This window comes from Lycium ferocissimum, chromosome 10 (genome assembly GCF_029784015.1).
Source record: "Lycium ferocissimum isolate CSIRO_LF1 chromosome 10, AGI_CSIRO_Lferr_CH_V1, whole genome shotgun sequence".
NCBI classification, from domain to species: Eukaryota; Viridiplantae; Streptophyta; class Magnoliopsida; order Solanales; family Solanaceae; genus Lycium; species Lycium ferocissimum.
In genome coordinates, this window is record NC_081351.1 from 47478173 (window position 1) to 47489496 (window position 11324).

Genomic DNA, 11324 nt, shown 5'->3' on the forward strand with positions numbered 1-11324 from the left:
GGCATCGTGGCGTCTGCTGTCGGTCGAAGATTAGCCAGTGTAGATTTAGGTGGATGCCTTCAACTCTTACCTGATAATCTGCACTAAATCGAACCCGAACCACGAGGTGACTTACGGCTAGATTCAAACAGAACTCAATCATATATATATCTCCAAATGAAAACATATAACATGAGTTCAAGTTCCCTTCTCCTCGGCAGTGGATTGATTCGGGATAGGTCTTTAGTTGATGATTTATCACAATTGGTAGTTGAATTAATCCTTTCTTTCAAAATTCTCATTAGCCATAACAGGTGTCGAAACAAACCAAACCGACAAACCGGCATTCAAACCGATAACGACAACATAACCGAGTCAAACCGAGAAACCCGAAGTTCTTGAGCTTGGGAATCGGAAAATCGTGGTTTGGTTTGACTTGGTTCGGTGCTGGAAAAAAAACCCGACCATAATTGGTTTGTTTAGGTTTTAGCTAAAAAAAGTCAATCCGACATGCTAAACCGATCCGACATTACGTGTATTCGATTTTAAAATATTTTATACATAAGAATATTTATTTTTAATGTAATTTGTAAATATTTCTTAAATTTTTTCATAACTTTTTGTCTTTTATCATATTATTTTAAGCTTGAACTTAGAATTTGAATGCCAATAAGTTTTATATCCCATAGATATTAATAACTCAAATAAAGTCCAAATCAACCAACTCAACATTTCTTGACACACATGCTAACAATATATATATATTCAATTCTAACACTAGGAATGACACAAACCATAGCACACGGCTCAATATTTGGATATACACTTTATTCTTTAGTTTTGCATAATTGGTTTAGAGCGTAAAATACATAGTTTGTTTAATTTTTCTCTTTGTCATGTAATTAATACTTATTAGCCCACTCGTATTTATTTTATCATAACTTAGTATTTAGATTAAAGTCATTTTCTTCATGGCTTATTAATTAGCAATACTTATTTTAACCGATTTTATTATTCGAGAGAGATTTTTGTTGAATAGTTTAATACGATGTCATCACAGAGACCCATCTCACATTTTGTATTATTTTCTTGAAGCACTAATTTAAGTACAACATGAACGCAACTTAAAAAAGAAACATAGACTTATATAGTTGTATCTTACTAGAACTAAAGAAATATTTGAAGTAAAAAGTCTTATGTTTTGTATGAAGACTTTCATTAAAAAAAACGAAAAAACCCGAAAAAACCGAATAACCGAGCAAAACCGAACGGGGTTGAAAAACCCAAATGTGGCTAATTTTATTGGTTTGGTTTGGTTTATAAATTTAAAGTTTTCTCCTCGATGGAGTTAGGTTTGGATTAGCTGGTAGATTTGAAAATCCTTAACTCTTACCTTGATAATCTCTTGGGTAATCTAGGATGGATTGACACCCCTAATTCTCATCTCCTATTTCTTCAATTCTCATCCCTGATTTCTTACTATCTTTAATTTCCGCTTTTATGGTTTGATTTGGTGTTTCTCTCAAGATGAATCGTATCACTGTACGCCGTATCTATGAGTCTAAACGATTCAACAAGATCACCGGCTTGCTCTTCCAACTTACTCATGAGCAACTCTTTAAAAATTGCTAATAGTTCGTACAAACACTTCATCATATCAATACAAGTATATATATGAAATATGAGTAAAGCAGTGGAACTGAAATCAAAAGTATATATAATGAAAGTAGACATGATGCACAAACTGCTAATCTGAGATGGTGTCATAATACATAGCTCAAGATGAGCACATCTGTGGGGACAAGGTACGTTCATCCAAGTCAATCCGACTGTGCTGCCATGAGCATAAACACTCAAGCTTAATTTAACCGCGGCACCATGAGTACGCTTACTCAAGTTCAGCCGAACTGACTATACTTGTGGTCTTGTGGACATGCATCGTGCCTGGGCTATGTGTGCTACTGACATAGTGATAAAGTGTGTTAAACAACTAAACATATACAACAAGAAGGGACAAATAACTTCAGAAAGCTAACTGAATGATAAATCATCCTGAACATCTAAACAATATCATATCATGAAATCTGCTAGAAGTATCAAATTATATGAAATCATATGCTAGGACCCTCACGATCAATTCTACATAATTCAAACTAGTCAACGTATGTCATGCTTGTCCACTCACATGAACTAGATGATTTAAATGAATACAAGCAACAAAACTAACATGCTTTTAAAGAAAAGTAAGAAAACTAAGAGTTTAAGTCTCACTGCCTTATAATCGGTAAGCAAACCCCTCTTGAAACGTCAAACTCCACCCAAACAATCTCTTATGCCTCAATCTATTCATAATCATAAATAACGGGTCAAAATTAAGCTAGGGGTACTATTCCCAAAATTTAGGACGCCTCAGGACCAAAGTCAACTATTGATCAACTCAAATCTAAAAATTATGCATAATTATAGGTCCAATGTAAGGAATTGATACCTCGAATAGTGGTCGAAACTCCACTTTTCTGTGATCCAAAATTGAGAGCCTCTTCCTCAAAATCTCAAAATTTCTCCTAAACATGTTGCTGAAATTTCAAGCAACTTTTATATTGCTACAACCTTCCTTAACAATCGAGCAAAGGAGGTCTCGCATTTGCGATTCACTGACTGGCCAGGCCTTCGTGATTCACTGACTGGACCATCCAGTGTTCCTTCGCGATTGACATTGTACGGTCGTGAAGAAGGTTTGACCCAATTGAGTCGAAACACCCCCGAACCCCTTGGGTCCAACCCGAGTCATACCAACAATTCCTGAACCTATAGAAATACAATTTAAAATCCGTGCTGTAATAAAGGTTGATTGTATTGATACATATTTTATCTATTTGGTCGTATACTTTATAATTTATAAATTATTACCTATAAATAGTGATCAAGTAATGGAATCTTCATATTAATAAAAAGTGGTTCTTAATGTTTTTCGGTTTTAGATAATTGAAAATATAAAGAATATAAGCATACTATAAAAGACGTTATAATCTTCACTTGGATAATTGAAAATATAAAGAAATAAGCATACAATAGCATACAAAGACGCCAAAAAAATTCAACATCTATCATACATATATTAAAATAAATTTAATATGGATATATATAGTAAAATATTTCAACGAAGGAGATTCAGAAGAACTCCCACGTATCTGGGTTTATGGAGATTGGAGACATGCATGTGGTTAAAAAGGTTAAAGCTGGTGCTCAAATGTAGTTGGAGAGAAGTTTTTATAAGGGAATTTTCATAGTGTCCCAGTAGGTAACATCGAGCTATGAAAAAAATGTGTATGCTAATTCATGGTCTTTGTTTCTTTGATACTCAGTGTTTTCAGAGGCGTTTTTGGGGCGAGTCTCGAGACGGGGCTTACCAAAAATGTTCCAGGGCGCAAATGAAAGGCGTAGATTCATAGGGCGTACTCTCTAGAATTTGGTCGTAAAGGCGTACGCCCAGGACGTTAATATAAATTTTATTATTTGAAAAGTATTTTTGCTGTAGATTATGATTTTTAATATTGTTGTAGTAATATTTGTACTTTGTGTTATCATGTTTATGTTTTCATGTTGTAGTGATTTTTAAAAAAATATATAAATAAAGAAAGCAACTCTCATTGAAAATAAATAGTTTTTTTAGATGATTATGTCTAAAATTGATATGATAGAGATTTTATAGTACCATGTTCCTGAAACAACTTTATCAATTTTTTTGTCATTGCTCTTACACTATTTGCTTTTCTCCTTCTTTGAATATATAAATAAAAGTCAGTGCAAACATTAGTTGAGGGTGAGAAGGACTAATAGATTTGGATATTGACAATGAAGTGAATGAAGATTCATTTTAAAGATTACTAGGCTATTATCATTTTTTGTATTGTGACCTTTGTCAAATAATCATTATAATAATATTTTTATATTATTGGTGATTTATTTGAATTTATTTGTAGAATTTTTAATGAAAACTTACATTTACATATTTTTTAGTAATAAAATTATAAAATTGAAGATACATGAGACATACGTCCCGTGCTGCGTAAAATGGCTCGCCTCGCACCCCCGCCACTTAAAACACTGTTGATACTATTGCGAATTCTAGATGAGGCTACTTTATGAAGTGTCTAATCTTGTTAGTTGTAGGCCCACGGTATTAACCCTAATTTTGGTTTTAGGCCCATTTTCTGGTGAAAACATCCTAGGTGGAGTTGGCCCAATATTAAGTTGGTCTCTAATATTGGGGTCATTTGCCTTTTGCATTTTGTGCTGCTCTTTAATTTTGGCCCTAGCAAACAATTTTTTTGCTGGGCGTGAGTTTATATTTTCGCATAATATTATCTAGCAAATGATGTCCCACATGACTTTTGCCCTTAAAGAACTTATGTCGCACTAAGCTTAAATTTGATTACTAAAGAGCAAAACTGAAAGACTAGCCCATTTGAAAGGAAATCGTGCAATTTCATCCTAATACTGTGGTTGAATTGTTTGATGTTAGTTCTTATGTATTTTTTGAAAAAGATGCATGAATTTCCCTTCAAATGGGCTGGTCTTTAGTTTTTACTTTTCAGCAATTAAATTTATGCCTAATGGGGCATAAGTTCTTTAATCATGCGGGGCATAACTTGTAGAATATTATGATTCAAAAATATAAGCTTACGTCCGCAAAAAATGTATTTGTTACGAGGGGCAAACATTAAAACCAGCACAAAATAGGGCATAACTGCCAATGACCCGTATTTTTCAAACAATGTGTCCCCTTGTGGAATGCCTTTGGTACAATAATAGTTAGTCTGGTTGTTGAAACTCCGGCACCTTCTTTTTGCGTAAAGCTGAACCCAACTATTATTTTATATTGATTACGCCAAATATAGCTCATTTAGAGCTCGAAGGACATGTAATATTCCAATTGTCGTTGGAGATTGATAATCCATATTTAGTATTGAGATTTTCTTTGTTTTGATACAAGGGGCCTTGATTTGTTAATTTATCGAATGAAGTAGAGTGACGGAAAAAAAGTAGAGTGATTGATCCAAGAATATCCCCTCCACCCATCGGTTAATGGAGTTGTTTGTTTCACTTTTCATTTGAGTCCAAGTTTCCATATATAGTTGCTCGCTCCATTATTTCATAATAAGTGATGTTTTTATTTTTTTATTTTATTTCAAAATAAGTGATGTTCCACAAAATCAAGAAGGCATTGATTTGTTTCTTCCAATTTTACCTATATTCAAACAAAATTGAGTTTTACATAACCAAAAAACTATTAAAGAGCTGCTTATTTTTCAAGACATTTAATTAAGGGTAAGCTAGTAAAAATACTTCTTACTTTCTAATGTGATTAATTTTTTTATGGGGTGTGCCTGAGCTAAAAACATCACTTATTATGTAACGGAGGGAGAAGTTCCCAACCCGTTTTAAAGCTTCTCCATATGTGGGACTGGTTGGTCTTGTGCTAATTAGGATAATTAGAGGGAATTAATAAGGTTGTTTTGAGGGTTATATATGTTTTTGAGAATTTTCATCCACAGTATCTTAGGATTGTTGTTGTTTCTCCAAGCTAAAGTTAGTAGAAAGTAATTTTTTCTTATAGTTTTAGGAAGTCCTAAACCACCGTTAGCCTAACGTGTGGAAATATTGTCCTAGATAAAGAGATTTATTTTTCTTTAATAAGGTTTTACATCTCCATTGCATTTCCTTGGGTGCGGGTGTACGCCCTTCCTCGAGTTTATTGTGAAATGCTCCGCGTACTGAACTGTTCTTTTTATAGATATGTAAAAATTTGACACAATAATTGTTTGTAACACAAGATAGTGATAATGTTAATTAACTGTTGTTTCAACACCCAAGTCAAAATTGAAGACTAAGGTGAGCCAAAAAAGAAGTGCGCCAAACATGACAATTATTTGACACTTTGATTGTGCAACACCAGACAATGATTTTGTTGCTCATTCATTCCAAATTTTGGACTAAAACACCATCAGAAACGTTCATGAATGTGAAGAATTTAATTAGAGCTATACGTCCACTATATCCTATACATTTTGTGTGGATCCTTTAATTTGATGGGGACAAAAAAAGGTGATGATCGCCATCTATATGGATCAAAGATTCCCATATAAACTTACTTTTTTGACAAATGATGAGGTGTAACAAGAACATATTCCATGTGAAATGATTCCCCATAGTTGCCCCAAAACAATAGAATCAAGAAGAATATATATATAGGATTCAATTTTTGTTGGTATGTTGTGCACTATATGTGGATCTTCTTTTCTTGCGTGACTTTTCTATGGTCTTCTCGAAAACACTTTTTTTGCTCATGATTCAATGAAGGGCAAGACTTAGCAAGATTCCTTTTTGAATGTTTCTTTTCCCAAATTATAAAGGTGTTCACTTTTCATTTTCCTCAGATATTATGTTGATTTTGGGACATCCAAAGAGGACACTAAACTCAAACTTTCTTTCCTTGTAAAAGAATAGTCATTTCATCGGCGAACAAAGCACTTGATCCTTAATTAGGGGCAAGAAAGCGAGGGAATACGGAACATATATGATGTTATATTGAATCAAATATTATCAACTTAAAGAGAGAATCCACATACAGATAAAGTTACAAAAGCTAACTCTAGGAGCAGATTTATTTTTTGTTTTAAAGAAAAGGAAAAGCAAAGAAAAGAGCACGAATACATTTTAAACATAATCTAAGGGTAGGGATCTAGTAGCTCAGTTGGTTAACTACCTGAACTTTCACCTTATTGGTGAGGGTTCGAATCCCAACGTTGTAATCCGCTCCCTCATTTCCCCTTCCCCTACACCCTATGTAATAAAAACAATTAAAAAAAACAAACACATAATCTATGGCCCGTTAAGCCTATATATGCATACTTGCTCCCTTCATACTTGCTCCCTTTAATTGAATTATGTTCTTATCAACAGTATAGCTAGTTATAAAGGTGGATATTGTAAGGTTTTATTAGAAAGATATACTAGTAGTTTTTTTTGGTGATTTGATACTCGTTTTGGGCTCCGAATAATTCAGATTCGTGCACCCCAAAATCTCTAGTTAAGGGTGAAAATGATTTCATCCCATCGTAACCTATGATGGTAAAAAGAAAACGGGGATTGGAGATCTCGTTGAGTAGTCTAAAAGGGATCTATTGCAGCTTTTTTAATATGGAGATATTGTTATGAAAATCATCTGCGAACATCTAATTAATAACGGATGAAAAAAGAGTGTTACCTTAGGGAAATTGGTCCCAAATAAGACACATGAAATGAGTGTCGCCTAAGAAAAGAACCACAATTACACCGCCAAAAGAAATGGAAAATGACAGCTTTAAATTGAAAAGACAAACGGAAAAAAAATCTTCCAGAAATGGATTTTTTTTATAATACTAAGTACTAGTTTTCACTGTGAAATTTCATCTACTTTCTTGCCATATCAAAGTTACAAAAAAATTAACTTTCTATGAAGAGGTTAAAAAGAATAAATCATTTTCAAGTATGAGTTAGAAATAATCTTGACACAATTATATAGATTTCCTGTTCACATAATAAATGCATATGAGGATCCTTTAAGCCAAAGTTTTTCTGCCACATAAACTAAAATGGAAATTTAGGAGAGAGTAGTCAGTACTATAGCACTTTTGGCTGTTTGTTGAAATTTATGCTAAACGACAAAAGTCTATAAAAGTACAAATATCTTCCTCACAATTTGGTCCCCATTACCTATTCTCTATTAGGCTAGTATTTTTTATACGCGCTTCTCGCATTTTATCTAAGTATTAAAATTCCAAAAGCAATTCAAACATGAAAAAGAGAAATATAAATAATTACGAAACAAATCACATCAACTAGAATGTGAGGAGGACACATATATAGTTGCCCTTTTCATATATATGGTAAAATATGTGACTCTAAGAAAACTTTTGAAGTTTCCTCTCCTCCTCATTCTATGGATGCAATTGAACTTTGACAAAACATTGGCCTTGTTAATTTATTTACATATATATATATATGTAAAACCATGGTTGGCTTTCGAGGGTGGTGGGTGTGGTGTGGGGGCTACGGGGGTGCGTGGGTGTGAGTAGCCCCTTGAAACAGAAACCAAGGTGCCTCATAGCAATACCAAAAGGGCAAATATTATGTAGAAACTTAACCCTCTTCTTGTTATTCTATTAGCCGCCCCCAGTTGTGAATTGTGACCCTTTGCTTTGCTAGAATTATAGTTACTACCAAAAGGGAAAATAAATAAAAGAGATTTTGTTTCTTTTTTCCTGATATTGTTATCTATATACTGTCTATTATCATGTGGTGCAATGAATAATGAGCATTATCATAAATAACTTCTTCCAATGGTCTCTTTTTATCATCACTTTGGCTGTTGCCTGTTGGAAATCCCATGCGCCACTTCCCATGCACAGTTCTGCCCCTCCCTAATTTTTACTCTTAGAGCTGTTTGGTTCACCACACAAAGTTATGTAAAACTTATAATGTGAAAATAGCAATATATTGCTCAATAATCACTAAATTATTTAGCGTGTGTATTTCATTTTGGTGAAAAATTAGCTAGGTTGGAAATAAAAATATTTACGATGTATAATATAAATACTATACTACTATAATATAAAAATACAAGGATGAAATTAAGATTCCTTTTTTTTTTTAATGAAATTAAGATTCTATTTTTTGTTTTGTCAAAGAAATTAAGATTATTTGTTGTTTAGGTGTCTTATCCAAATAAAGCTAATCCTCGTATAAATAATTCTAGGAAATGAAAATTATTAGTTAGAATTTGAATAGTAGAAATATAACTACAAAGTATTTATCGATTTCCTGTGTCATATTGTATCAATCTTATATGATATGGGCCATCTGAGTAAAAGAACATTTGTGATACATCATGAAATCGATCTCTCCTAATCGAGAAAGTGTTAGATTCATAAAATAATATTAATTGCGATATGCAATTATATTGAAATCTTATACTAAAATTATTTTTTAATCTCCAGAACCAAACGACCCCTTACGTCCATACAATGCACCTTCGTCTAACCTCCCCCTTGGAGTTCGACTCTTGGGTCTTTGTTTTCGTCGAAAAGGGAAAAGAAAAGTCCATTTTGTCTTGGCTTATTACTTTTTTCACGTTGTCCCCATATATGTACTAGGTGATTTCCACTAGTGAAAGACAATCATATCTGACTAATTCTTTTTCATATATACTGATACGGGATGTAAAAAGAAACAAGGTGGTATTAATTTAGTAATTTTTTTTTATTTCCTTAGCTTTTAATTATTTTAGGAGGCCTATTGTTATTTCATTTTATTTATTTCCATTCAAGAACTTTTTGTTTGGTTAAAAGTTTTACTTAGTTTAGGTTTAATTTTCTTGAGTTTTGAACAATTTTGTGATTTGTTGTTACTCTGCCTTGTTTTATACAGTATTACTTAAGTACATAATAGAATATTATGAAGCACATGAAGTACTCTGGTAAGACAAAACCCATAACATTCAATAAGATGAATCTTTAGATATCATTGAAAGATCATAGCCACATTTTACATTAATAGGCTGTTCAAGAAAAAAAAAAAAATCTATAAGTAATTATCCACAAAACGTTGGGATTTATGATCTTGATAATAGGGCATATAAATACATAACAGGTAAAAGTAACTTAATGTTGTAAAATTAATTTTACCATCATTTGTAGAAGTTAAACCCAAAAAGTATAAAGATCTATATTTTATACGTTTACGTGCTGTGTATAGTTGAAACACTACAAGAAAAGTCTTCATGTTGGAGCCAACAGCCGTAGAATATTTTATTATCCAACAATAATGGAGTATTGTTGACTTAATTATCCCCCTCAGGATACATAAATTTTACTTCGTTAGAAAATATGTTATATGACTCGAACAAACTCTAAACTACTGTTAAGCATTAAAAATAAAATTACCATAAAAACCTCCATTAACATTCACTCACTTGTACGTTCAAACACTTGTAGGACTTCCTTTTTTGACACACCGTTCTTTTCAGGCACATAATATCACCAATAAAAATATCTCCTGTTTACATGTGTACAAAGTCTTTCATTTCACAATCACAACATAAGTGGTGAATCATAAAAGACATCGAATAGTCGCTTGGGTAAGTGATTTTAATAAATAGACTAATAGTGGGGCAAGTGGCGGTAAGAGTTGCAAGAAAAAAGGAGGCTATATATTAACACTGATATCACCATTATATCCCACTAGCATGAAAACTTAATATAATTGTAATATTAGAATGCCCTATGACTTTAGCATTTTTTTCACTCATTTTAATATTTTTAAAAATTGAATCTGTTCCCTTATGTAAAGACAACAGGTAAATAACACAAGATATTTACGTGAAAAACTCCTTGCTTAAGGAATTAAAAACCACGACCTACATCAGTAGAATTTCCAACAACACTAAACTGAACAACTTGCATTACAACCTATTGCAACCTACGAATTAAACTCTTAATCCCTCACCACTTATAACAACTCTATTGTAAGACCTTTACAATAACTCTATTTCAAAGAGCAAAGCTCGAATAACTCTAGCCAAGAACACAAGCAAAGCTTGACTAACTCTACTCAAATTGGTTGTAAATCTGTCCTACTATTACACTTCTTGAAAGTCGTGTAGGAATACAAGTTAAGAACAAAAGACAAAGACCCAACAAACCTAAAAACTCATAATATATTCAGTGGTAGGGAATAGGTCCTTCAGTTTGTTGGAACTTCGTTATTGAGAGGCGGCTACTTGCACTTTGAGATATATGGAATTTTCTGATTTGTAAAGTGTTGGAATTTCTCTTGCATCATGTTGTTTATATATATGTGAGATGAGTGTTGAGATGAAAGGGACATTGCATTTGTTCCTGGCATCTTACAACCGTGTTCTTTACCTTGTCCCGGTCGGTATAGTGTTAACTTTACGGTGTAGAGTTGAACGACGACGGCTAGGGCACGATCCTATCTCGGGTCCTCTCGAAAGCATATATGTTCTATTCACTCTCCTCGTCGGTCCCTGCATTCTCATATCCTGTAACTTATGTGGTGGGGATGATCGCACCTAGTTCTTCACAAGAGTATGTCATCCTATCAGTAAGTGATGTATTGTAAGATTAACCAAGACATCAGGTGAACCTTATCACATCTGGCTCCTTGAATGAGATATGTCAGATCATCATAACACAAAATGTTATATCTTTTCATTCTCCCTATCAGGTGAACCTGAACGCATCTGGTTCCTCGAATAAGATTAACCACACCGCAGGGTGTCA

The 11324-nt window shown here is 33.2% G+C and overlaps 1 long non-coding RNA gene across 1 annotated transcript; it reads right to left on the bottom strand.

Annotated features, from left to right (window-relative positions):
* Positions 1-1572: 1572 nt before the first annotated feature.
* Positions 1573-2650, bottom strand: LOC132035543 (uncharacterized). Its single transcript, XR_009409305.1, has 2 exons — positions 2468-2650; positions 1573-1940 (listed from the first exon to the last, which is right to left on the bottom strand). It is a non-coding gene; the product is annotated as an uncharacterized LOC132035543 (long non-coding RNA).
* Between the last annotated feature and the right edge of the window lie 8674 nt (positions 2651-11324).